General features: G+C 42.7%; 1 protein-coding gene across 2 annotated transcripts in view; it reads left to right on the forward strand.

Annotated features, from left to right (window-relative positions):
* Positions 1-27,130, forward strand: part of LOC126334920 (acyl-CoA Delta-9 desaturase-like) — a 110,957-nt gene that overhangs the window by 14,486 nt on the left and 69,341 nt on the right. Inside the window, exon 1 of one of the 2 annotated variants that reach the window (XM_049997641.1) lies at positions 21,852-22,126. The exons of the other annotated variant lie outside the window; for it this stretch is intronic. The gene's annotated coding sequence lies outside the window, so the exon portion shown is untranslated. Of the gene's footprint in view, positions 1-21,851; positions 22,127-27,130 lie in introns of those variants that run through there. 2 annotated transcript variants of the gene reach the window in all.

Below are 27,130 nucleotides of genomic sequence, written 5' to 3' on the forward strand. Positions count from 1 at the left end.
CGTATTTCTAGATTTCCGGAAAGCTTTTGACACCGTTCCTCACAAGCGACTTCTAATCAAGCTGCGGAGCTATGGGGTATCGTCTCAGTTGTGCGACTGGATTCGTGATTTCCTGTCAGGAAGGTCGCAGTTCGTAGTAATAGACGGCAAATCATCGAGTAAAACTGAAGTGATATCAGGTGTTCCCCAGGGAAGCGTCTTGGGACCTCTACTGTTCCTGATCTATATAAATGACCTGGGTGATAATCTGAGCAGTTCTCTTAGACTGTTCGCAGATGATGCTGTAATTTACCGTCTAGTAAGGTCATCCGAAGACCAGTATCAGCTGCAAAGCGATTTAGAAAAGATTGCTGTATGGTGTGTCAGGTGGCAGTTGACGCTAAATAACGAAAAGTGTGAGATGATCCACATGAATTCCAAAAGAAATCCGTTGGAATTCGATTACTCGATAAATAGTACAATTCTCAAGGCTGTCAATTCAACTAAATACCTGGGTGTTAAAATTACGAACAACTTCAGTTGGAAGGACCACATAGATAATATTGTCGGGAAGGCGAGCCAAAGGTTGCGTTTCATTGGCAGGACACTTAGCAGATGCAACAAGTCCACTAAAGAGACAGCTTACACTACACTCGTTCGTCCTCTGTTAGAATATTGCTGCGCGGTGTGGGATCCTTACCAGGTGGGATTGACGGAGGACATCGAAAGGGTGCAAAAAAGGGCAGCTCGTTTTGTATTATCGCGTTATAGGGGAGAGAGTGTGGCAGATATGATACACGAGTTGGGATGGAAGTCATTACAGCATAGACGTTTTTCGTCGCGGCGAGACCTTTTTACGAAATTTCAGTCACCAACTTTCTCTTCCGAATGCGAAAATATTTTGTTGAGCCAAACCTACATAGGTAGGAATGATCATCAAAATAAAATAAGAGAAATCAGAGCTCGAACAGAAAGGTTTAGGTGTTCGTTTTTTCCCGCTCGCTGTTCGGGAGTGGAATAGTAGAGAGATAGTATGATTGTGGTTCGATGAACCCTCTGCCAAGCACTTAAATGTGAATTGCAGAGTAGTCATGTAGATGTAGATGTAGATGTAGACACATGGGAAGAGGTAAGTGAACTGGTACTTATATCAACAGTAATCGCCATAACTGTTATTACTTTTGTCCCTCTGTGAGACGAGACGGTCAACGCTTCTCATGTATCCGGGAGGGAATCTCTTAATCCGAAGCAAATCAACGGCCCGGAATGCCTTTCTTTAGGGCTCCAGAAGTATGGAAATTGCATGGGGAGAAATTGGGACCGTATGGAGGATGTGTAAGGGATTTCCCGCGAAACTTCCGCTCCGTAGTAGAAACATGTCGCTGGGCGCATTCCTTGCAAGGCTCTCTCGACTACGCTGCACAGGTTTCGCTGGAAAACCCTTACACAGTTCCCATCTTTTCCCAGGCTATTTCTGTATTTTCGCAGTTCTGAAGAAAGGCATTCGAGCAGGCGATTTGCTTCGGACGAAGAGGTGCATGCATAAGTACAATCGTGGTTCAACAGACGACCGCTAAAATTCTGCCATGGAGGCATCGACAGTTTTGTCTCCTGCCTTGTTCTCATTTGATTTCCCTTATAATACCGTGCAGGAATGTTAAAGGTCGCTGGTGGGTACAGATAAACTAGCGTATTCGTACCTACTGTCCATCCATCGTTCTACTAGATGCCTCGAGGAAGTAGTGTCACTCCGGTCCTGTCTGTTACACGCTGCCACTGTGTGCAGAATTGTAACAGTTTATCCCTTTTTCTAGCTTGGTTGCGCCAAAACCTTATCGAGCCGGCGCAGTCCAATGGTATGCGGACGGTGAGCTTCGGAGGAGCTATAGCTACGTGTACTGTCCACCAGATTTCTCACCTGACACCAAATCTGGATATTTGAAAGTAACTACATCTGGAGGGCTCCACTCCAGCCGACAACATGGTCACTCCAGTTTCAAAGAACTAAGACGCCTACCGTTTTATGCAATCGATTCCCAATTTCCAAATTTTGTAATCATCATTGAGAACGACTGCCATAGATTGCGTCTTTGGTGACATTCATGGAATTCGTATTCAGGCAGAGCAGAGTTCAAATACCAATCCGACCAGCCTGAGCCGGCCGCTGTGACCGAGCAGTTCTAGGCGGTTCAGTACGGAACGCGTTGCTACTGCGGTCGTGGGTTCGAATCCTGCCTCGGGCATGGGTGTGTGTGATGTCCTTAGGTTAGTTAGGTTTAAGTAGTTCTGAATGAGTGTAGGGGACTGATGACCTCAGATGTTAAGTCCCATAGTGCTTAGAACCATTTGCACCATTTTGAACCAGCCTGATTCAGTTTGTCTGGATATTTCCTAAGACGTTTAAAGAAAGTTCCGGGAGATTCCTTCCACTTCCATGTCCATTTCGACAATAGAGAACTGGTGATAGAGAGAGAGAGAGAGAGAGAGAGAGAGAGAGAGAGAGAGAGAGAGAGAGAGAGAGATACAGAACACTTGTGCTTCCTTTCAGTTCTGTGTTGGACTGCGATGCAGTCTCTAATCCCTTGGCAAATTACATGCGTGCATTAACGACCACGACGAAAAGGGGCGAATTCAAATCTCGCCTCATGACGGAAATAAAACGCAGTGTAAGACTCTCCACGAAATATTTGTGAAAGAAATTTCCTGTCCCAAGTATAACAGAGATACCATCATGAGAAGCATTCAATAAGTAATGGAACTCATTCCTCGGCCAATTTTGGCTGAAAAAAATGGGGAATCTGTTGCTGCGAGACTTCGTGAAATATTCCCGCTTCAGACCCTGTAGTTTCATTAAGTTCAGATTGGTGGCGATGCTATATGTAGCCCTGAAAATGGCGTCTGTAACGGAGGTGCGTTACAAGCAGAGATCTGTCAGTAAGTTTCTTTTAGCGGAAGAGCAGAGCACCGCAGACATTCATAGGCGCGCAAACGTGTCCGATCTTCCGCGTGCAGGCCAGCCGTACACATCTGTGACTCCTGCAGTGTTGGAACGAGCGGATTCTGACATTTGAGGCGATCGACGAATCAGAATCAGAAAGAATTTAAAGCCATTATGACTATATTTCGACCGTGACTGTATCAAAAATTATGAAAAAGTTTATTTAAATAACCGCTACCAGACACAAAATTTGTTACTACTGTATTATTTATTGAGCAACATGTTTCGGGGAATACCCCATCTTCAGGCTCAAAGGCCTTACAAAAACATATTTTAACATTAAAGTCATATTTGAGCAACATGTTTCGGGGAATACCCCATCTTCAGGCTCAAAGGCCTTACAAAAACATGACTTTAATGTTAAAATATGTTTTTGTAAGGCCTTTGAGCCTGAAGATGGGGTATTCCCCGAAACATGTTGCTCAATAAATAATACAGTAGTAACAAATTTTGTGACTGGTAGCGGTTATTTAAATAAACTTTTTCAGAATCAGAAAGATCCCGCTGCTCAGCTAGAAGTATCTGTTGGCAGTGCTGACATACTCATCCACCACGTGGAGTACTCATAGATGTGTGTCCAATGTGTTCCTCGCCACCTAACAGAAGACCATAAAGGGCAACGTAGGACCATCTGTGCGAAATCACTTGCGCGTTTCGAGACTGTTCGTGACAAGTTTTCGTCGAACGTCGTTACAGTCGACGGAACATGGTGTTATCCCTCTGAACCGGAAACGAAACAGCATTCCATGGGAATTGCATCACAGCACCTATAGTACAAAGAAAAGATCGTTGCTGCACTCTCATCTGCTGAAGTCATGGTAACAGACTTCTGGGACTCTTAAGGACTTATTCTGTTTGAAATATTCCCTCATGGTGCAATGATCAACTCTGAAATATATTGTGCTACCCTCAGAAAATTAAAGAAACTACATCAGCGTGTTCATCGCCACAAAAATGCAAACCAGCTTCTCCTTCTCCAGGACAACGCAAGGCTTCACACAAGTCTACTCACGAGAGAGTAGCTCACTAAACTTCACTGGACCGTTCTTCCTCGTCCCGGATCTCGCGCCTTCGGATTTCCATCTATTTGGCCCAATGAAGGATGCACTTCGCCGTAAGCAGTGCATGGATGACAGGGAGGTTACTGATGCAGCAAGACGTTGGCTCCGACGTCGAGCAGTAGGGTGGCACTGCGCTGGCATACTGGCCGTCTTAGTGAGGTAGCATTGGCTGTCGCATTGGAGGGAGATTATGTTGAAAAATAGAGTGAGGAATGATATGGTGCCAGAATGATATTTTCACTCTGCAGCGGAGTGTGCACTGATATGAAACTTCCTGGCAGATTAAAACCGTGTGCCGGACCGAGATTCGAACTCGCGACCTTTGCCTTTCGCGGGCAAGTCCTCTACCATCTGAGCTACCCAATCACGACTCACGCCCCGTCCTCACAGCTTCATTTCTGCCAGTACCTAGTGTCCTACTTTCCAAACCTTACAGAAGCATTTGCCCGCGAAAGGCAAAGGCTCCGAGTTTGAGTCTCGGTCCACCACACAGTTTTAATCTCCCAGGAAGTTTAATAACATGGTGTATTGGAGTCTTGAAAAAAACAAACTAGCTCTCAGAAAAAAATATGTTTCATTTCTTATTGGACACCTCTCGTATATTTGTAAACACAGTATGTGAATTCTGAAACTATTGTAAAGGCAAGGCACACTGGCAGCCTTGTTACCAGCCGCAAATCACCTACGACTTTTCTACGCAAGTAGATGGCTTCTGGAACGCGCAGCTGTGGCGCACAGACTCCCGTCGAAGTATTACTTTAAGCTTTATAGTGGCTATTTTGGCGAAACAAAGACAGTAAAAGAAATGGAAAACTTAAAAAATATAATCTGTCTTTGCCTTTTCATAGCACTTCTATTACGTCAGCGTACATTTCGAAGCCACAGGGTCTTTATGAAATGATTTTTCTTTACTAGAAATTAGGCAAGAAATGCGTTATTGTGCACACTGAATTGCAGTTTACCAAATTGTGGTGGATTATACAAGCATTTACAAAAAGTATCTATATATTTTGTTAAAATTCGCGAGAATACTATAAATTATTACAACAGTCGACATATATTCTTGTGCAATTCTGCTTATATTCCACCACATTGAAATTCCGCTTAACTGCCACAGATACTGGTTTGTGGCAGGTTGATATCGCAGTGAAGATCCTTACGTAACTGCTAAAGTCCTGATCATGAAGCTGTGACTTCAGAGACGCCCATAGTCATAGTAAAAGCGCTATGAAAAGACAATAAATGAATTCGCAAATAAATTTTCAACTGGTATTCTAATATTTCCCGTTTACCACAACTTACTGTTGCGCAAAACGAATGCTGAAAAAGAACAGAATTCCTATCGGCAAATTACTTTCCGTTCTGGGGACAGAGTGATGTGAGGAGCGCTAAGCGCGACGACAGCTTCCTCAATGGCTCTGCCTTGAAGTCTCGGGGCAGTACAGGAGCAGCTCATTTAGCGCTACTCTCTCCACTAATGTAGCAAACAGTGCCTGTAATTCCCGTTGCGAGCTAATGAGTTTTCCCCTGTGACCCTTCCTCTGTCGCCGCTTGAAATTAACAAAGCAATGTTACATGTATGATTTCTGATTTTTTCCTGGTGTGAATTGTAGACGATATGTTTCCGGTTGTCCATTCGCTGGGTGATGTCATTTTTATACGTAGTATTTCGATGAGCTTTCCAGTCTCTCAGGTAAAAGTTTGCAATAACAGAACTAAATGTGTTTTTTTTTCTTTCCACTATACTAAACATCACCCCAACCACTGTATACGATTGTCAAACAACAATTGCACGTCGTGTACATTTGCAACTTTCATCAAAAAAGTTCCAAATTTCACAATTGCTAACACCGTTAATCACATCTGCGCTTTCAAAGAATTATACATTAATTATCAATATCATGTCGTGTAGAAGGACAACTGTAAACAGAAATACCGGGAGAATCAGCGTGCTATCTAAATATCAAGATCACCGAGTTATAACTCGTTCTTACTTGTAGGTTGCAAGTGTCAATGTTGAGATTTGAGATCACTCCTCACATTCGCGAAATGCAGACGATCGCATTACATGGAAGAGAAGTTGTGAATTGAAAACTCTCAAAATCACGAAGAATAGATGGAGGTAACATAAACTGTAGGGTAGCACTTGACACAGTAGTTTTTATTAGAATAATACTGAGATACGGTGGGTCACCAATAATTATGTAGGTGACAATGGGGTAAGTGGATTAATATCTTCATATTTGTGACTGCCATTGAAACGCACGTGGAGGGCTGCACAGCTGTAACTTAGCTAAATCATTGAATAAAATGTTCTCGGGTTTACAACCGCGTCAATTGCTTAAAACTACACGAGCTTTCGGCCAAGCACTCCTTGGCCATTGTCAAGTGTCATAACACTTGAAGGTTTTATTCATTGTTATCGCTGAGAGAATCTGCGTTCATACATAGCTAAATCATATTCCGAGTGATCCAAAGCTAGTGCATATTTCTTTTGGTTGTAGATTTCTGTGTGTTTCACGCTTGCTCTACCCAAATATCCTTCCTGCAGGGCCCTGTTGGCTTTTATACATCAGACAGTAGGCATTCACCTATTGGATAAAACCTTTTCCTCTATGTTCCTTGTCTTCTTCTTTATTCATATTTTTTTAAGAGCTGCTGAGGCAACCTAAGACTATTAGTTATATTAACGACGTGTTTAGTCCTTTGTCTTTCCTAAGCTAGGTATGCTCAGTTCGTTCCTTATACACTGCTAGCCACCCAAAATGCAACACCCTAAAGGAAGTATACAAATCAGATGAAATTTTTAGCATGCATTTTCGGCAACGAGAGATGTATATGATTAGCATTTCAGTGCATCACGAGTGCCAGGAGCACCACCTGCAAGCGCTATATAAAGGAGAAACAGTAATCTGGAACCATACAACAAGCTCCTAAGTGTCGCTCCCACAGGCACCGTCAAGACCAGGTTACACTAATAACAAAAAAAAAAAAAAGTTCACATGGCTCTGAGCACTATGGGACTTGACATCTGAGGTCATCAGTCCCCTAGAACTTAGAATTACTTAAGACTAACTGACCTAAGGACATCACACACATCCATGCCCGAGGCAGGATTCGAACCTGCGACCGTAGTGGTCGCGCGGTTCCAAACTGCAGTGCCTAGAACCCTCGGCCACCTCGGCCGGCTACACTAATTACAAGCCGCAGGGCACGCACAGAGATATTTAGCTGTCATGACCATACGCAAATGAAAGGAGAAGAAATGTAATAATTAATATGGAAAGTACCTTTTTGTTTGCACTCCCCAGTGAACATTAGGGTATGAATGAACCTGTAGAAACCAAAGTATCATTGGGTGTGTCTCGAAGAAGTATATTAGAAGGACTTGCTTAGTTAACATACATAAACGACTCATTATATAGGGTCAGCAGCACTATATGCGCGTTTCAACAATATGTAAGTATTTCTGCTTGCTTATTGAGTGGCAATGGTCTTCAATAGTGGTTAAGTGGAAAATAATTTCGGTAACTAGATGTCTGTGCGGATGTGGATATCTGCAAATATATCCGCATGAACCATGGACCTTGCCGTTGGTGGGGAGGCTTACGTGCCTCAGCGATACAGATGGCCGTACCGTAGGTGCAACCACAACGGAGGGGTATCTGTTGAGAGGCCAGACAAACGTGTGGTTCCTGAATAGGGGCAGCAGCCCCTTCAGTAGTTGCAGGGGCAACAGTGTGAATGATTGACTGATCTGGCCTTGCAACATTAACCAAAACGGCCTTGCTGTGCTGGTACTGCGAACGGCTGAAAGCAAGGGGAAACTACGGCCGTAATTTTTCCCAAGGGCATGCAGCTTTACTGTATGAATAAATGATGATGGCCTCCTCTCGGGTAAAATATTCCGGAGGTAAAATAGTCCCCCATCCGGATCTCCGGGCGGGGACTACTCAAGAGGACGTCGTTATCAGGAGAAAGAAAACTGACGTTCTACGGATCGGAGCGTGGAATGTCAGATCCCTTAACCGGGCAGGTGGATTAGAAAATTTAAGAAGGGATATGGATAGGTTAAAGTTAGATATAGTGGGAATTAGCGAAGTTCGGAGGCAGGAGGAACAAGACTTTTGGTCAGGTGAATACAGGGTTATAAACACAAAATCAAGTAGGGGTAATGCAGGAGTAGGTTTAATAATGAATAGGAAAATAGGAATGCGGGTAAGCTACTACAAACAACATAACAACATAGTGAACGCATTATTTTGGCCAAGATAGACACGAAGCCCTCACCTACTACAGTAGTACAAGTTTATATGCCAACTAGCTCTGCAGATGACGAACAAATTGAAGAAATGTATGATGAGATAAAAGAAGTTATTCGGGTAGTGAAGGGAGATGAAAATTTAATAGTCATGGGTGATTGGAATTCGAGAGTAGGAAAAAGGAGAGAAGGAAACGTAGTAGGTGAATATGGATTGGGGCTAAGAAATGAAAGAGGATGCCGCCTGGTAAAGTCTTGCACAGAACATAACATCATCATAGCTAACACTTGGTTCAAGAATCATAAAGAAGATTGTATACTTGAAAGAATCCTGGAGATACTAGAAGGTATCAGATAGATTATATAATGGTAAGAAAGAGATTTAGGAACCAGGTTTTAAATTGTAAGACATTTCCAGGGGTATATATTGGTTATGAACTGTAGATTAAAACTGAAGAAACTGCAAATAGGTGGGAATTTAAGGAGATGGGACCTGGATAAACTGGCTAAACCAGAGGTTGTACAGAGTTTCAGGGAGAGCATAAGGGAACAATTGACAGGAATGGGGGAAAGAAGTACAGTAGAAGAAGAATGGGTAGCTCTGAGGGATGAATTAGTGAAGGCAGCAGAGGATCAAGTAGGTAAAAAGACGAGAGCTAGTAGAACTCCTTGGGTAACAGAAGAAATATTGAACTTAATTGATGAAAGGAGAAAATATAAAAATGCAGTAATTGAAGCAGACAAAAAGGAATACAGGCGTCTCAAAAACGAGATCGATATGAAGTGCAAAATGGCTAAGCAGGGATGGCTAGAGGACAAATGTAATGATGTAGAGGCTTATCTCACTAGGGGTTAGATAGATACTGCCTACAGGAAAATTAAAGACACCTTTGGAGAAAAGAGAACCACTTCTATGAATATCAAGAGCTCAGATGGAAACCCAGTTCTAAGCAAAGAAGGGAAAGCAGAAAGGTGGAAGGAGTATATAGAAGGTCTATACAAGGGCGATGTACTTGAGGACAATATTATGGAAATGGAAGAGGATGTAGATAGAGATGAAATGGGAGATACGATAGTGCGTGAAGAGTTTGACTGAGCACTGAAAGATCTGCGTCGAAACAAGGCCCCGTGAGTACATAACATTCCATTAGAACTGCTGACGGCCTTGGGAGAGCCAGTCCTGACAAAACTCTACCATCTGGTGAGCAAGATGTATGAGGCAGGCTAAATACCCTCAGACTTCAAGAAGAATATAATAATTCCAATTCCAAAGGAAGCAGGTGTTGACAGATGTGAAAATTACCGAACTATCAGTTTAATAAGTCACAGCTGCAAAATACTAACGCGATTTCTTTACAGACGAATGAAAAAACTGGTAGAAGCCGATCTCGGGGAAGATCAGTTTGGATTCCGTAGAAATGTTGGAACACCTGAGGCAATACTGACCTTACGACTTATCTTAGAAGAAAGATCAAGGAAAGGCAAACCTACGTTTCTAGCATTTCTAGACTTAGAGAAAGCTTTTGACAATGTTGACTCGAATGCTGTCTTTCAAATTCTGAAGGTGGTAGGGGTAAAATACAGAGAGCGAACGGCTATTTACAATTTGTACAGAAACCAGATGGCAGTTATAATAGTCGAGGGGCATGAAAGAGAAGGGAGGCAATGGTTGGGAAGGTAGTGAGACTGGGTTGTAGCCTGTCCCCGATGTTATTCAATCTGTATATTGAGCAAGCAGTAAAGGAAAGAAAAGAAAAATTCGGAGTAGGTATTAAAATCCATGGAGAAGAAATAAAAACTTTGAGGTTCGCCGATGACATTGTAATTCTGTCAGAGACAGCAAAGGTCTTGGAAGAGCAGTTGAACGGAATGGACAGTGTCTTGAAAGGAGGATATAAGATGAACATTAACAAAAGGAAAACGAGGATAACGGAATGTGGTCGAATTAAGTCGGGTGATGCTGAAGGAATTAGATTAGGAAATGAGACACTTAAAGTAGCAAGGGAGTTTTGCTATTTGGGGAGCAAAATAACTGATGATGGTCGAAGTAGAGAAGATATAAAATGTAAACTGGCAATGGCAAGGAAAGTGTTTCTGAAGAAGAGAAATTCGTTAACATCGAGTATAGATTTAAGTGTCAGGAAGTCGTTTCTGAAAGTATTTGTATGGAGTGTAGCCATGTATGGAAGTGAAACATGGACGATAACTAGTTTGGACAAGAAGAGAATAGAAGCTTTCGAAATGTGGTGCTACAGACGGATGCTGAAGATTAGATGGGTAGATCACATAACTAATAAGGAAGTATTGAATAGAATTGGGGAGAAGAGGAGAATGTGGCACGACGTGACAAGAAGAAGGGACCGGTTAGTAGGATATGTTCTGAGGCATCAAGGGATCACAAATTTAGCATTGGAGGACAGCGTGGAGGGTAAAAATCGTAGAGGGAGACCAAGAGATGAATACACTAAGCAGATTAAGAAGGATTTGGGTTGCAGTAAGTACTGGGAGATGAAGAAGCTTGCACACAATAAGGTAGCATGGAAAGCTGCATCAAACTAGTCTCAGGACTGAAGACCACAACAACAACATCCGCAGTGATACGGATAAAATCCTTCAACGACGTCGACATCTGCAGGTATATGTGCGGACTTCAGGGATAATAACTCTTAATGTGTAACTAAATGTTTGAGAACAGGGCAGCATGTGATTTTCGTCCATTTGGGTTACATGTAATCGATAATAATAATAATAATTACTTCGTTTTAAGTCACTATTATTACACATATGCAGAGTGTACCCCAATGCCATCGACAGAGTTTCTGTGATTGTCCGGGATATTTTTTACGCATTTCTGAATAAGGGCCCGTGGTCTTCGGTGGTCGTTTTATAACCATGATGGGGTACTGATATACTCGTTTGGATAGCCGAGTTACCTTTGTTTCGGTGAAAATGCTTTCATAACAAGTGGGTGTTAATACTGGCGTGTGACGAGGGCCTCTCGTCGGGTAGACCGTTCGCCTGGTGCAAGTCTTTCGATTTGACGCACTTCGGCGGCTTGCGCGTCGATGGGGTTGAAATAATGATGATTAGGACAACACAACACCCAGTCCCTGAGCGGAGAAAATCTCCGACCCAGCTAGGATCGAACCCAGGCCCTGAGGATTGACATTCTGTCGCGCTGACCACTCAGCTACCGGGGGCGGACGTGTTTATAAGTAGTGTGCAGACCAGCTGCTGTGTGATATTAATTTTTATTTCTTTGGCCTTCGCTACAGACCTATTTCGGCTAAATTAGCGTTATCGAATGACGTGTATATTGTTTAGTTGGATTGATATACATATAACATCGTTGTCACCTGTATTTTGACTGTCTTGCCATATTTATTCAATTAAGGTTATAACTTATTTGTTATGACCGTAATTTGAAATAGTAGCTCCAAAACTGTTGAATTACTGTCACAACAAATTAATTAATACCTTAATAGAACAAATACTGAACGACAGTCAAAATACAGTTAGCAACTATGTTAAATGTGTGCCAATCCATGTAGGAAATATATACGGCACCTGATAATGGCAGTTTAGCTGAAACAGATCTGTATTGAAGTGAAAGAAACGGCACAGAATCTGGACGCTTCTTACAAACATGTCACTTGCTGACATCCTACGTTGCAGGCCCTGTGGAGCATAAACTTTCACTGCAGTTAAAAGCCTGTAATATGCTATCACCAAAACGTATAACTCTGTGTTTTACAGAGTTAAGCGGAAACCCCCATATGAATGCAAAAGCAGTGTAACACCTTTTGCACCGCTTATGAAGGCTCCTTTGAAAAAAAAATTGTTTACTACTACTACTACTAGGCTAATTATGTTTAGCTCTACAGGACCTTTATACTGAATTGTTTCCCACACCACCTTGTATTGTCTTTCTATGTGTGTAAGTAACTGTATATTCATTGTTGTGGGTAAATATATACATCGTACACAGGGCGATGTGTGAAACATAGCGATTATACGCTTCCGCTGTTGTAGAAATCTGCTCCAGCTGCTTCAGATACCGTGTTGAACTGAAAGTGGTAACCAAAGTACGGAGAAATATTCTTCGGGGCTCTGTTGCATAGCAATCAGATAGCTTTCAGTTCTGAGAAACGTCTAGGTACAATTGTGGATTTGAATGGTCCATGAAGTGACTTCTTTTCCGAAGAAAACATCGAACTATTTCACTAGAACTGAACGCTCCCGTTCTCAGGCTGGTATTTATTATTAAATCACAATAGAAGTATACGCTGGTTGTAGAATAACACGTACCTTCTTGAAGTGAACAATATTTTATTGTTCTATTAAATGGTTTTCTTCCATATACACATATATTTTACAATGTGGATCAAAATCTCGCAATGGCGTCGATTTTTACATCACAAGAATGGCTCTCTTCTTGTAAAATTACTCTTAACAAGAACAAAAGCTCAAAAGAATAATTATGTGAGCGCTGACCGCCACAGAGTAATAAACAATATCTTTGTCTCTGTCTCTCTCTCTCTCTCTCGCACTGTCACAGCAAGTTGCGCTGCATGATACATCGTACGCTGCGGGAACAGCTGAACATAGGGCTACTGTGCCACTCTGCCATCGCATTCAGTGAATTCCTCACACGAGATGCAAATCGGCCAACTCTTCAGACCTCTTCATACTGCTGTGTATCAATACTGTATCGTAGAACTATTACTGCCAGGAAAACTATCCCGAGGCAGAACGCCACAATACTGAATGCAAGCTTGAGGGCAAAGAGAAAAGTGAGCAAATTTATTTCCAAACAAGATACACAGCGTAGACCAGAGACATTTACAGCGATACATTGATCATTTCAGTGCAATACAGATATAAAGTTGAACGGGGTAAGAAATCAAGCAAAATCTAATGATTCTGCAACGAGACAGCAGAGACCATTCTTCCCGTAGACTCAGAAAATTTCCCTGAAAAACGTCGAAATTTTGTCGGTGGTGTTCAGTTTCTGCTTTCATATTGGCGTCAGTGCAGTGTCCTGGAAAGAGTAGATGCGTTGTTGACATCTGCAGTGACTAAAGTTGATACCATGTTTTTATTCCTGATTTACCGCACTGTATATGGACATCCAGTTTCCGTTCTACCAGGAGCTGCCTTGCGGCTCCGTCATCACTGTTTCGTTTGCGATATCAGAGCTCACTCATGAATTAACCGCAAGCTTTCACAAAGGTACCTGAATGTTTCTCATGAATACTCCAGTCACTCGAACCTTCGCTTCGTGGTTTGTGCCATTCACGACGCAAATGATGTTCGGTATGGAATCAGTGAATATAGCAACGTTCCTCTTAAATATACACTGAAGCGCCAAAGAGACTCCTGTAGGCACGTGTATTCAAATACAGAGATACGTAAACAGGCAGACTAAGGCACTGCGGTCTGCAACAGCTATGTAAGACAACAAATGTCTGGCGCAGTTAGATCGGTTACTGCTGCTCCAATGGCAGTTTATCAAGATTCAAGAGAGTTTGAACGTGGTGTTATAGTCGGCGAACGAGCGATGAGACGCAGCATCTTCGAGGTAGCGATGAAGTGGGGATTTTCCCGTACGATAAGTTCACGAGTTTAATGTGAATATCAGGAATCTGGTAGAATATCAAATCTCTGACATCGCTGCGGCCGGAAAAAGATCGTGCGAGAACGCGACCAACGACGACTGAAGAGAATCATTCAACGTGACAGAAGTGCAAGAAGTAAATCACGAGCTCCGACTTCAGTACACAAAAATTTAGGTCAAGGGCAAAGCTATCGCCATAGCTTTAGTGTAGTGAATAGGTTGAGATGATTCACAAAATTTAAATAGCCGCCGATTCGGATGTGAATCAGTGTTTTGAGGATGCCGAAGCGGGTAAGGGACTCGTGGATTCGGACCTCATTTATCTTAGCTGCGCAGATTTCTTATAATAGGAAGAAACTCAGGCGTAATATTACGAAACGATATGAAGTGGCGCTAGTAATTGAAATCACAACCAGTCAATGCAAGGCTTAAGATTTACTGAGAAGGTTCTGGGAAAACGCGCTCCTTCTCTGGTAGCCTCATAGAGGCAGCGAGTGTGACCTTTTGCGGAGTGTTGCTCCAAAGTGTGTACTCCTCATCGTTTTTACTCGATCACAGGTACGTTCCTAATTCAGAGAAGTGTTGCTAGAACCACAATAGGTTCGTACATTTCATAGGAATGTCTAACATTGAGACTCAAAAAGAAGACTGTGGGCAACGTTGTTCCCACGCTATCCTGTTGCGTAAATTTCTAGAAATTAGGAAGAATACAAGAATTTTATTGCCTCTGTCATATCTATGTAGGGTAGAAATTGCGAAGCTAATATGACAGAGTACCAACGTCGTAACTGACTCTGACTGGTAGGACCTGTGTTCTCTTTTATTATAATAAATAAACAAAAACCGTCTGAATCACTTCTTTTATTTCCGACTACCGATTTCAGTCTACGCTACACAACATCTTCAGGACTATTACTAAATTGACTATTCCTTGAGGCTCCAGTGTGTGTCCGATCAACCTATCCCTTAATTAATCGAGCAATGCTATGCTTTTGTGTTTTCCCCGATTCAGGTCAGTACCTCTCCATAAGTTTTCCGATCTGTCCACTATTTTTCAGTATTCTTCTGATGCATTAACTTTTGAAAACTTCTGTTCTCCTCTCGATAGTGCTGTTCACCATTTCACTTCCGCATAAGGCTACATTCTAGACAAATATATCCTATTATTTAAATTTATATTAGATGTTAACGTATATCCTTTTTCAGTACAAGCCCTACCGGTCTGAATTTTAAATCCTCTTTGCTTCTGGCATCTTCAGTTATTTTGTGTGCATATAGTTAACAACTCTCGTTTTCTACTTTTCATGTCTCACTTCATAATACAATTCCCTACGTATCATCTGGTTGAATTCGAGTACATTCAACTACTGATGCTGCTCAACTGAATTTCCAGGTCCTTCGGCACGTCTGGCAGGATTACACTATCACGATAAATCTTTCATATTCTTCATTCCTTTTCCAATTTCATTAATTAGTCATGGTTTGAAAAGTGTAATCTTCTTACTAGAAAAAAATTTACTTGCACAGACCGCAATAGACACATGTATACACAACTAGCTTCGACAATTTAAATTTTCGTCTTTAGATAGTCCACATACATAAACCATTGTTTACCTCTAGTAAGAAGATTACGTTTTTCATACTCAGAGCCCGCTCTACTGCTGACAATATCAGGAAACAATGGCAGGTTTTCTTAAACTTAACACATGCGAAGAAGCTGTAGCACCCTCCGACAATGTTTCATATCTTGGTGTTTCCCAAATTGGAAACATGTTCCCCACAACCTTCTTGAAACTCACCAAGATGTTCTTAAGTATTCGTTTCTGAAACTCTTTGAAGAAGATCTTGTATGGAGTTTGCAGTAGTGATATGCCTCTATAGTTATCGATATTTTTGTTTTTTGTGTAGTGGGAGATCAGTTATTGTATTTAACCAGTTCTCCAAATTCATGAGGTATTACTGCTTTGGGATGTTTATTTATAGTTCTTCATTAGGGGTAGATAAGCTCATTGAATAATTTAGAGAGTTTAAAAATTCATGCTATGCCCTTCTAGAGGTTGTAGAGGGGACCGAGAAGATCAGGTTTTACATAGGAATCAGTGTCTGTAAACGTCATCCAATAACGCTACAGAGTGTCAAATTTATAGGCGCCGGCGCCTGTAAATGTATGTATATACAGAGTTATTCGGTGGTGATTTTACAAACTTTCTAGGATGATGGAGAAGGATAAATGCATCAATTTGAGGTAAAGGTCTCTGTGCCGGAAACAAACGAGTCTAAAGTTGCAAGCGAAAACCGTTTTGATACCTCTGACAATTGAATATAAGTACCATGGTTGCCATGACTGTAGGGTGGGCAACTTGCAGAGGTAGTACTACGGATCAAAACAAGTAAATATTAAACATGGGTCCCAGCGAACATGAAAAAGTGCTCCTAGCTCCTCATGTATGCATTTTGGCGCCCATGTTTACTGGATATTTTTTCTTGTTTTGGTCCATACCACCACCTATAAACGTTGGCTACCCTACAGTATTAACAACAACAGTACCGGTACGTGTATTCCGCTGTCGGAGGTATCAGAACGATTATTTTTGCTTACAACTTTAGACTCGTTCGTTTCCGGTACAGAGACCTTTACCTCAAGTTGATAAATCATCCATCTCTATCATCCTAGAAAGTTAGTAACATCGTCACGGAATCATATATAAATACACTTACAGGCACCGGCGCCTGTAACTTGGACGCTCTGTAGCGTTGTTGGATGACGTTTCAGCACATGGGTTCCTGTGTAAAACTTGATCTACTAGTTCCCCTCTACAACATGTGGAAATGAGTAACATGAATTGTGAAACACCCTATATATTGGTCAATCCTCTAAAACAGCAGACTAGTCGCTTTGGAGAGCTCTATATGGTTCATAGCTGGTACTAGGTGGTCAGGATACCATGCACCACTGATGTAAGTCTGGGCAGTGAAGTGGTGAGTGCCCAGAGATCGAGGTGCCATACAAGTCAGTACCCGGCCGCTATGACCGAGCGGTTCTAGGCGCTTCAGGCCGGACCCGCGCTGCTACTACGGTCGCAGGTTCGAATCCTTCCTCGGGCATGGATGTGTGTGATGTCCTTAGGTTAGTCAGGTTTAAGTAGTTCTAAGTCTAGGGGGCTGATGACCTCAGATGTTAAGTCACATAGTGCTCAGAGCCAGTTGAACCATTTTGCGCAAGTCGGCAACGCGAACCGATACCACAGACATTAGCGATCCGCAACAACCAATGAGAGGCACTTCAGAAGACCACGCCTGCCTCTGAGCACGGCAGCGCCCTCGCATTGAGGTCAATATAGAGTCGAGCATAGAAGAGCTCTGCCCCAGTTCGAGACCTCACCTGAGGGAGTCAACATAATAGTGTACGGCCAGCGAGTAGTTAAAGTTTCTGATGAACTTCTACTTCAGAAAATGTTGAACATTGCTCCTCAAGAGAACAGTTTGTTAATTAGTGCATCAAGTGAGGATTTGCTGGTAAATTATAAAGTGCTCATGTGGCAAAAAGGTGTGCCAAAGTTAATCAGATCTTTTATTCTTTAAAGCAATAAAGTGAACTAATATTTCATGTCTTCAAGATTGATGAGCCTTCTTCCCGAGAAATCAAAGACTCCACAGTTATGCCCGGATGAAAGTAGTTTCGTCTGGTCACAACAGTGTGTATGGGCCATCCATTTGTGTGAAATCACAGTAAGACGGGTCGACGTGGAGATGCGACGGAATGTTAGAAACGAGCTGTCGCGTAGAGAATAGCAAGTAAGGAACATGTGGCATCGGGTACCTAGCAAAGGCTGTCGCTCACAGCCGCATACAAAGTTGCAAGTCTTCAAGGGGCCAGATGCCACAGTAACTGGACATTAGCTGACTGCTGTAATCTAGTGTATTAAGCCGTGTCGCAGTTGTGCCTCTTATGAAATGACCCAAGTCATCGAAAGCGCTGACAGCCCAGTGAGGGTGTAGATCAGGAAAGAGGTGGTTCTGTGATGTTTTAGCGTTGGTTTTCGTACCAAGTACTGGGCCCGCGAACAAGAGTAAGGATGTTTATATTTACATTTCCGGTGGTCAGATGTTTCCTTGAATGTAGTTTCACTCTGCAACAAAGTGTGCGCTAATATGAAATTACCTGGCAGATTAAAACTGTGTGCCTGACCGAGAATCGAACTCGAGACCTTGGCCTTCCATGGGCAAGTGCTCTATCAGCTGAACTATCCAAGAGCGACTCACAACCCGTCGTCACAGCTTTGCTTCCACCAGTACCTCGAGCCGGCCGCGGTGGTCTCGCGGTTCTAGGCGCGCAGTCCGGCACCGTGGGACTGCTACGGTCGCAGGTTCGAATCCTGCCTCGGGCATGGATGTGTGTGATGTCCTTAGGTTAGTTAGGTTTAAGTAGTTCTAAGTTCTAGGGGACTAATGACCACAGCAGTTGAGTCCCATAGTGCTCAGAGCCATTTGAACCATTTTGAACCAGTACCTCGTCTCCTACTATCTAAACTTCACAGAAGTTCTCCAGCGAAAATAGCTGGACTAGCACTCCTAGAAGATCTCTGCAATATCCTTTCTTGCAGAAGTGCTTATCCTACAAGTTTCGCAAGAGAACATCTGTGAAGTCTGGAAGGTAGGAGACGAGGCACTGGCGGAAGTAAAGCTGTGAGGAGGGGTCGTGCTTGGGTAGCACCTGTCCACGAAAGGCAAAGACCACGAGTTCGAGTCTCGGTCTGGCACACAGTTTTAATCTGCCAGGAAGTTTCAAGTGTTTCCTTTCTTCCACATCTTCTTCATAAGTACGCTGAGGATACTTCTATCTTCGAAGAAAACATTTGTGTTTGTAGGATTACTGGCAAACACCCAATCACCGCGTAACATCTTGTAAATAGTGTGGGGCTATTAGTAACAGTGGATAAAACGCAGCAATAAACATCTCTCCAGTTGGCGTGTATACAGGACCTGGTATTCAGAAAGTGGATTCTGGTGAATATGATATCTCCGAAGAAACCTATAAACCTTCTTCCTCACGGAACTGATACCACTTTTAAGTATATAGGCCGTGTTAGACGGTGTTAGCGTGTTGTCTCTTACGAGCGATTAGTTTTTGTGGGGTTTGCTTGTACAAGTTGTTTCCTAAGAGCGTGTACAACAGGATAGAGAGGCTGCTGCACTGAAAAGTGTGAGGTAGGGAACTTGGGGTCGGAGAAGCCAGCATAAGGAGACATGGAAGTAAACCTGTCTGCCCCTTTATCTACCATTCTTGTTTCCCAGCTTATATGCAGCTAACATTCGTAAAACTTTACACTTACTGTGCTACAATTGAAAGAAAATCAGCCCTCAGTCACTATTTTTAACAAATTAGCCTGGTTTCGACACTGCTAGGAGTGTCTTCCTCAGAATTTAAAACAAAGAATGGTCTATATTCTATAACAAGTCACAGAATTATGACTAAAAATGTATGATAGAGTGTAAGTATGGAATCGTCATGAAAGACTGGAATTCCTTATATGTCATTTATAAAATAATAAATAAGCCAAAATGGTATTAGTCACAAAGATATTTAAGATAAAGAAAACTGTGATGGCGAGCCATTAAGGGCTGCTCGCAACCTGCACCACGCAAGTAACGAGCAGCCCTTAGTGACTTGGCATCACAGTTTTCTTTATCTTAAATATCTTTGTGACTAATACCATTTTGGCTTATTTATTATTTTATAAATGACATATAAGTACTGCCAGACTTTCACGACGATTCCGTACTTACACTCTATGATACATTTTTAGTCATAATTCTGTGACCATGTTATAGAATATAGGCCATTCTTTGTTTTAAATTCTGAGGAAGACACTCCTAGCAGTGTCGAAAGAAGGTTATTTTGTTAAAAATAGTGACCGAGGGCTAATTTTCTTTCAGTTGTAACTATTCACGGTCTCTGAACGTGCAGCCATGTACAAGATTTTGCTTACTGTGCTGTTTATTTACATGTGCGTTCTTTATTTTATGCAAGGAGGACGAGCCTCATTACCAGGAAGTCATGATGCAGGGTTTCTTTACTTTATTTGTCCATAAAGTGGCTCTGTTGTATCGTATTTACATTGTTTCATGACAGAACGTGCTATAATTCAACGACAGACCCAGTCATTACTCAGTGTTATTCAGAGACGTACAGTACTATACGATGGAGCAGTGCCGGTACAGTATTTCCTGGTCGCTAGATTGAAAGGGGAGGTCCTATTCCAAGGCCTGCGAGGTCATCTGACCTTAACCCCCTTGATTATTTCCTATGGGTATAGCTAAAGCCATTTGTGTACGAGGCCCCAGTGGATACAGAGATGGAATTAGTTTTCAGAATTGCAGCTGCCTGTGATGTACACTACTGGCCATTAAAATTGCTACACCGCGAAGATGACGTGCCACAGATGTGAAATTTAACCGACAGGAAGAAAATGCTGTGATATGCAAATGATTAGCTTTTCAGAGCATTCACACAAGGTTGGCGCCGGTGGCGACACCTACAACGTGCTGACATGAGGAAAGTTTCCAACCGATTTCTCACAGACAAACAGCAGTTGACCGGCGTTGCCTGGTGAAACGTTGTTGTGATGCTTCGTGTAAGGAGGAGAAATGCGTACCATCATGATTCCGACTTTGATAAAGGTCGGATTGTAGCGTATCGCGATTGCGGTTTATCGTATCGCGACATTGCTGCTCGCGTTGGTCGAGATCCAATGACTGTTAACAGAATATGGAATCGGTGGGTTCAGGAGGGTAATACGGAAGGCCGTGCTGGATCCCAACGGCCTCGTATCACTAGCAGTCGAGATGACCAGCATCTTATCAGCATGGCTGTAACCGATCGTGCAGCCACGTCTCGATCCCTGAGTCAACAAATGGGGACAACCATCTGCACGAACAGTTCGACGACGTTTGCAGCAGTATGGACTATCAGGTCGGAGACCATGGCTGTGGTTACCCTTGACGCCGCACTACAGACAGAAGCGCCTGCGATGGCGTACTTAGCGACGAACCTGGTTGCACGAATGGCAAAACGTCATTTTTTGGGATGAATCCAGGTTCGGTCTACAGCCTCATGATGGTCGCATCCCTGTTTGGCGACATCGTGATGAACACACGTTGGAACCGTGTATTCGTCATCGCCATACTGGCGTATCACCGGGCATGATGGTATGGGGTGCCATTGGTTACACGTCTCGGTCACCTCTTGTTCGCATTGACGGCACTTTGAACAGTGGACGTTACATTTCAGATGTGTTACGACCCGTGGCTCTACCCTTCATTCGATCCCTGCGAAGCCCTATATTTCAGCAGGATAATGCACGACCGCATTTTGCAGGTCCTGTACGGGCCTTTCTGGATACAGAAAATGTTCAACTGCTGCCCTGGCCAGCACATTCTCCAGATCTCTCACCAACTGAAAACGTCTGGTCAACGGTGGCCGAGCAACTGGCTCGTCACAATACGCCAGTCACTACTCATGATGAACTGTGGCATCGTGTTGAAGCTGCATGGGCAGCTGTACCTGTACACGCCATCCAAGCTCTGTTTGACTCAATGGCCGGGCGTATCAAGGCAGTTATTACGGCCAGAGGTGGTTGTTCTGAGTACTGATTTCTCAGAATCTATACACCCAAACTGCGTGCAAATGTAATCACATGTCAGTTCTAGTATAACATATTTGTCCAATGAATACCCGTTTATCATCTGCATTTCTTCTTGGTGTAGCAATTTTAATGGCCAATAGTGTATTTGAAACACACCAGGGATTTTTTTCATGGTGCGTCAGAATCTTGTTCGCCGATGTCATGCTTGCATTGAGGTCAGTTTCAGCACATTTTGTAAGAGGCAGTACAAATAATTTTATTCCTATTATCATGTTAAGGTTCCCTATCTCAAATTGTTCAGTGGAGCAGCCTCTACGCCGTGTTAAATTTTTGCACGCTCTAACGGAAACAGCCTGTATAAGGCCGGCGGCTCTCCTCCCCGTGAGAGGATGCAACTGTAGGGGCGGCTTCCTGCGGTCAGCTGTAGCGGCCCTGGTGGGGAGTGGAGGTGGAGGGGGCCGCGGCTGCACCTACTGGCCACCCGGCTCGCCGACGGCGCCTGCACTGTCTCTTGCAACTTCCCCGCAAGAGGACGGCTGTCACACCGCAGCTACCCCCGCCAAGGTAAGCAGGACACGCCGAGCCTCGTCTACAGCTGCAATTTGGCATCCATTCATTTGCTCAACAGTTCTAGAGTTCTACTAGGATGGTTTCGTGGACTTTTGCCCAGGCACCCTAAGTAAATTGTTTCTGACTGTTCACGTCGACATGTCATTGCTACTACTGGTACTTAGTGTGTGTTCTTCGTAGCTTTACGATATACTGATGTTGGATTGAACAGTTTTCTTAATAACTAACGTCAGTTGGAACTGTCACATAGATAACTGGAGGGAAAAGCAAAGGAAAAAACTACGTTTCATTGCGAGAACATTTAGACGCAACAGTTCTACTAAAGAGTCTGCCTACACTACGCTTGTTCGTTCTCTGCTAGAATGTTGCTGTGCTGTATGGGATCCTTACCAGACAGGATTGAGAGAAGAAGTCGAAGAAGTTCAAAGAAAGGCAATTCGTTTTGTATTAGTGCGAAATAGGGAAAACAGTGTCACAGACATGATAAGCAAGTTGGCATGCTAATGATTAACACAGTCGTTTCTCGTTGCGACGAGAACTTTTCAATAAATTTGAACCACAAACTCTATTTTCTGAATGTGAAAATGTTTTATCGTTGCCAATCTACATAAGGAGAAATGATCATAATAATAAAATAAGAGAAATCACAGCTCGCACGGAAAGATTTAAGAGCTCATTTTTCCCACGGGCTATTGTGGAGTGAATAGGCAGAGAAATAGTCTGAAGGTGGTTCGAAGAACCTTCTACCAGGCACTTACGTGTGAATTGCAGAATAGTCATCTAGATGCAGATGGATAGAAACAATCTGCTTAAATTGCTAACAATTAATGAAGGACATTTTATTAATTAAAGGACCTTATTGTGCTTCCTGGTGTTCAGAAGACGGGTCGATTTCATTTTTTTGCACGGTACTTCGAAGATCGACCCGACTTGTTCAGGTGCTTGGAGAAGTCCAAACTGTGAAATATTGTTGGTGTCGCACCAGTATCAACAATACTTTACTGTCTGTTTGGAGTGCAGGCAGCGAATGCGTACAGTAACCCAGTTCGCAGCGCATGAAGAAGGCGACTGGATCGGTCATCGAAGAATCGTGCAGAAAAATGCAGTCAACGGCTTGGCCGAACACCCGAAATCTCGTATATTTCTGACGTGGCCAGATCAAGGCCGATTTGCAATGCATGGTAAATGGAGAAATCTCCACAAGCCAAGATCGCTAAAAAAGCATTTCATTGGATGGCTGGTTTCGACAGCGCTATGTTGTCGCCATCATATCTTCTGCTTTTGAATGTTTACAACATATTACCCAACAGTTTTACAATTCGCTTCAGACTGCATCTGTGCACCTCATTACCATGGAGATCGCTATACGTCTGCATGTCAAATGTAGCTATGTTTATGTTTGCACATGCCGATGTGGAATGATCTTCATCGTAGTGACGTGTGTGGATGCAATGTGTAGCGACTTTAGCACTGATGGATAATATATTATGAAAATTCAAGAACACAAGATCTGATTATGACAGCAGTGATTTTGTATCTAGCTTGGCTTGTTAAATTTTCTTCAGTTACCCGAAGTCTCCTCGTTAACTGATCACGCTAGGGGAACTTGCCTGATCGTACAAATGATTACATGTTGAGAGCAGTTCGTAGTCATGTGATAACGTTGTTGACTCTAGGTCACGGGGCCCCGAGATCGTTTCCCGGCAGAGCTGGGGATTTTCTCCGCTCGAGACTGTGTGGGTTGTCCTCATCATTATTTCATTATCATCGACGCGTAAGTCGCCGAAGTGGCGTCAAACAAAAAGACTTACAGCAAGTGGCCGAATCACAGAAGGAGACTCCTGACTTACGCACGTTTGAGGCCGAGCGAGGTGGCGCAGTGGTTAGCACACTGGACTTGCATTCGGGAGGATGACGGATCAAACCCGTCTCCGGCCGTCCCGATTTATGATTTCCGTGATTTCTCTAAACAGCTTCAGGCAAATGCCGCGACGTTTCCTTTGAAAGGATTTCCTTCTCAATACTTTCCTAATCCGGTCTTGTGCTCCGTCTCTAATGACCTCGTTGTCGACGGGACGTTAAACACTAATCTCCTCCTCACCGCAAGTTTCATTTCTGAATTTACATTTTGGGGAAATGTGTGAAGATATCTGTCTTCTAACCCCTGTTCCGCAATCTTGTGTTATACTGCAGGCGAAAATAACTGTTTTAACAAAATTAGATGGACGATAAATAGCATTAAGAAACTACCTTTTACAAAGGCGGTAGAGATAAAAAAGAGCCAGTACCTTTTCTTTATGGTACCTAAACGTGTTGTCGAAAAGTTCTTGTAGAGTGTAAATACTTTAGGGTTAAAGGAGACCACTCACCGAAAAGCACAAACGTTGAACTGTCGATAGACCCACACACAAGAAGGAAACGTTGTTAGCTTTCACAGTTATCATTTGACGACCTAGAGTAAAATACACAAACACACTCGGTGTTGGGGCATAGGCGTCTGTCTGCGTGTGTGTGAGCGTGTATGTGTATGTTTGTGTATTTTACTCTAGGTCGTGAAAGGATAACTCCGAAAGCTAGCAAGTTGTCCTTTTGTGTGTGCCTATCGACAACTCCACACCTCTGCTAGACATCGAAGTCATAGAAATGACAAGGCGATATATTTCGTATGCTTTTTTTCCCTCACACAGTTCACCATCTGCTGACAAGGAAATGTATGACATTCGGTCCATAAAATTTTAAATGTCAGCATTCCAGAACTTCAGCTGCCTTTAAGACACCTGACAGCCATGAGGGCGACGTGTAGGTCACACGTGTAAGCATCTAATCCTCCTCTGAAGAGTGGCGAGGGGATGTCTTGAGGAGGGTCCGTTCCAAATAAGTACTTCGCGTTAATTCAGACACCAAAGAAGAGTTCAAACAATCTGGCGCTCAAACTTAGCACAGGCGTTTGTTGTGTGACTCAACGATTTGTAAGCCTGTTTCATGCGTTAGCGCTTACGTGAAACTTGAAGACAACTTAATAGCCGTTCACATCCAGCTCTCTGGTATTTGCACTCTGTCCGTAGAGTGCTAGGTGTTAGCATACCAGAACTTCAGAACATAAGTACAGTGCATGTCTGCAGTTCAAGTGTCATGTACTGGATAGAAGAAATGAATAATAGTAAAAAAAGGGGTGTGAAATTCTGTTTAGCGGTTCAAGCTGTTTAGCATTTGTAACCAAAAAAATGTGTGCTAACGAGAGCTACTTCAAGAAATTGTTAATGGAAAGGCGTAGGCGACAAAGCACCAGGTCATCTGGACCCAATCATGACAAGAAATCGAACATCGGTTTACTTACGGAATCATTTCAATGTCCATATAACAAGGCTTATGGAAACAATAGAATATCTAAATCAGTGCGACCAGACGGGAATTGAAGATCGCTTCTCCATGTTATATGCACTATGTATAGTCATATACAATATTTCAGTCTATAGTATTTTTATTTACTGAAAGCCTAAAGTCAATTATTGCTTTGGTTTCTTCTTCTTCTTCTTCAGAATGGGTAATGTGAGGCGTTACAACCTACAACTTCTTTGGTTAGAATGACTATGAAATTCGCCCAGTAGTTGCTCACTCTGTGCCACTGTTGTCCGTTTCCTACATGCCACTAGACAGAGTCTAGCTATTTACCAGCATACTTATCGTGGATCACTTACCCCTTATGTCATCCAGTACAATTTTGAGTTGATGTATTTTTGGTACGTGTATTAGGCACAGTTTCAAGAGCCTCGTGCTCTCCCAATAAGTGAGAAGTTATATTTTAAATAATGCGGCATTGTCGTTGAGGTATATACATAAGACATGAAAAATATCGTCCTGATCACGTTTGTTTGTTTTTGCAAATGCAACATGATCTTCTAGCTCGACCATCTCTGAATTTTATTGTATGTAGAAATTTTATTTGGTAAATAACTGCTCGAATTATAAACGCACAGTGAGATGCATGTTCTGCTCGTAGGCGATTTACTGTTGAGGTTAAATTACGTATCATTCCCGCTAGACAGTGTTTGAAAGTTTGTTTCGAGCCACTTCAGCTTTCAGCTGCATGTTTGCACCAATTTTAATTTAAAGACATTTTCGCGTAAGTACGATGACCGTGGAAATAATCTGCAAGGAATCTGAGTATGGATTCCGATACATTCAAGGTCATTCGAAAATTTAACGGGCTGCTTTCTCGCTGTCTATTGGTGAGAAAATACATCAAGGAAAACACTATCTCTTCCAAGTAACGCCAGTTCTAATAAATAAATATATATATATATATATATATATATATATATATATATATATATATATATATACAAACGACGAATGAAAATTTGTACCAAGATCGGGATTCGAACCCGGGTCATTTGCTCAGTAGGTACATGCGCTAATCATACGCCATGTTGGTACAGGGGCTTCTTCACGGACTACCCTAGCATGACTCCCTTCTCATTCCAAATCCCTGTTCATTCCTCAGCCCACTCGAACAGAATTGCAAAGGCTCCCCAACTGTATTGGAATAACACCTCAGCATCGAGCGAAGCGGAGATCTTGCCTGAAAGTTAGGATTAGATATCTGATAAATGAGAAGGTCTCTGGAACCATGTATTTTCATTTGAACAACTCCGAGACTTCATTATCGACAGTTCCAATTTCGTATTTAAAACATTCTAGTATTCTCAACGTTACATTCACTAATATTCTTTCAAATGCGAAACGAGTTAAATGTCAGAACTCCTTAACGCGCAATAATACTTGCAATAGACCCAGGACCTCGTAAGCTAAGACACCAGTTTCAAGAACTATGTCTGTTACTGTAACACGCAATCGGAGTGTAAATAAGAACACAGAACAACTATCTGACTTGGAAAACACGGTCACCTTTCGCTGCTTCATGCGATATGCAGTATTTCGGTCGAGGCAGTCTTGTGATGTAAGACTAATGTCAGGCCTGTCTGCCGTTAAACACAA

The sequence above is a fragment of the Schistocerca gregaria genome, chromosome 2 (genome assembly GCF_023897955.1).
Source record: "Schistocerca gregaria isolate iqSchGreg1 chromosome 2, iqSchGreg1.2, whole genome shotgun sequence".
NCBI classification, from domain to species: Eukaryota; Metazoa; Arthropoda; class Insecta; order Orthoptera; family Acrididae; genus Schistocerca; species Schistocerca gregaria.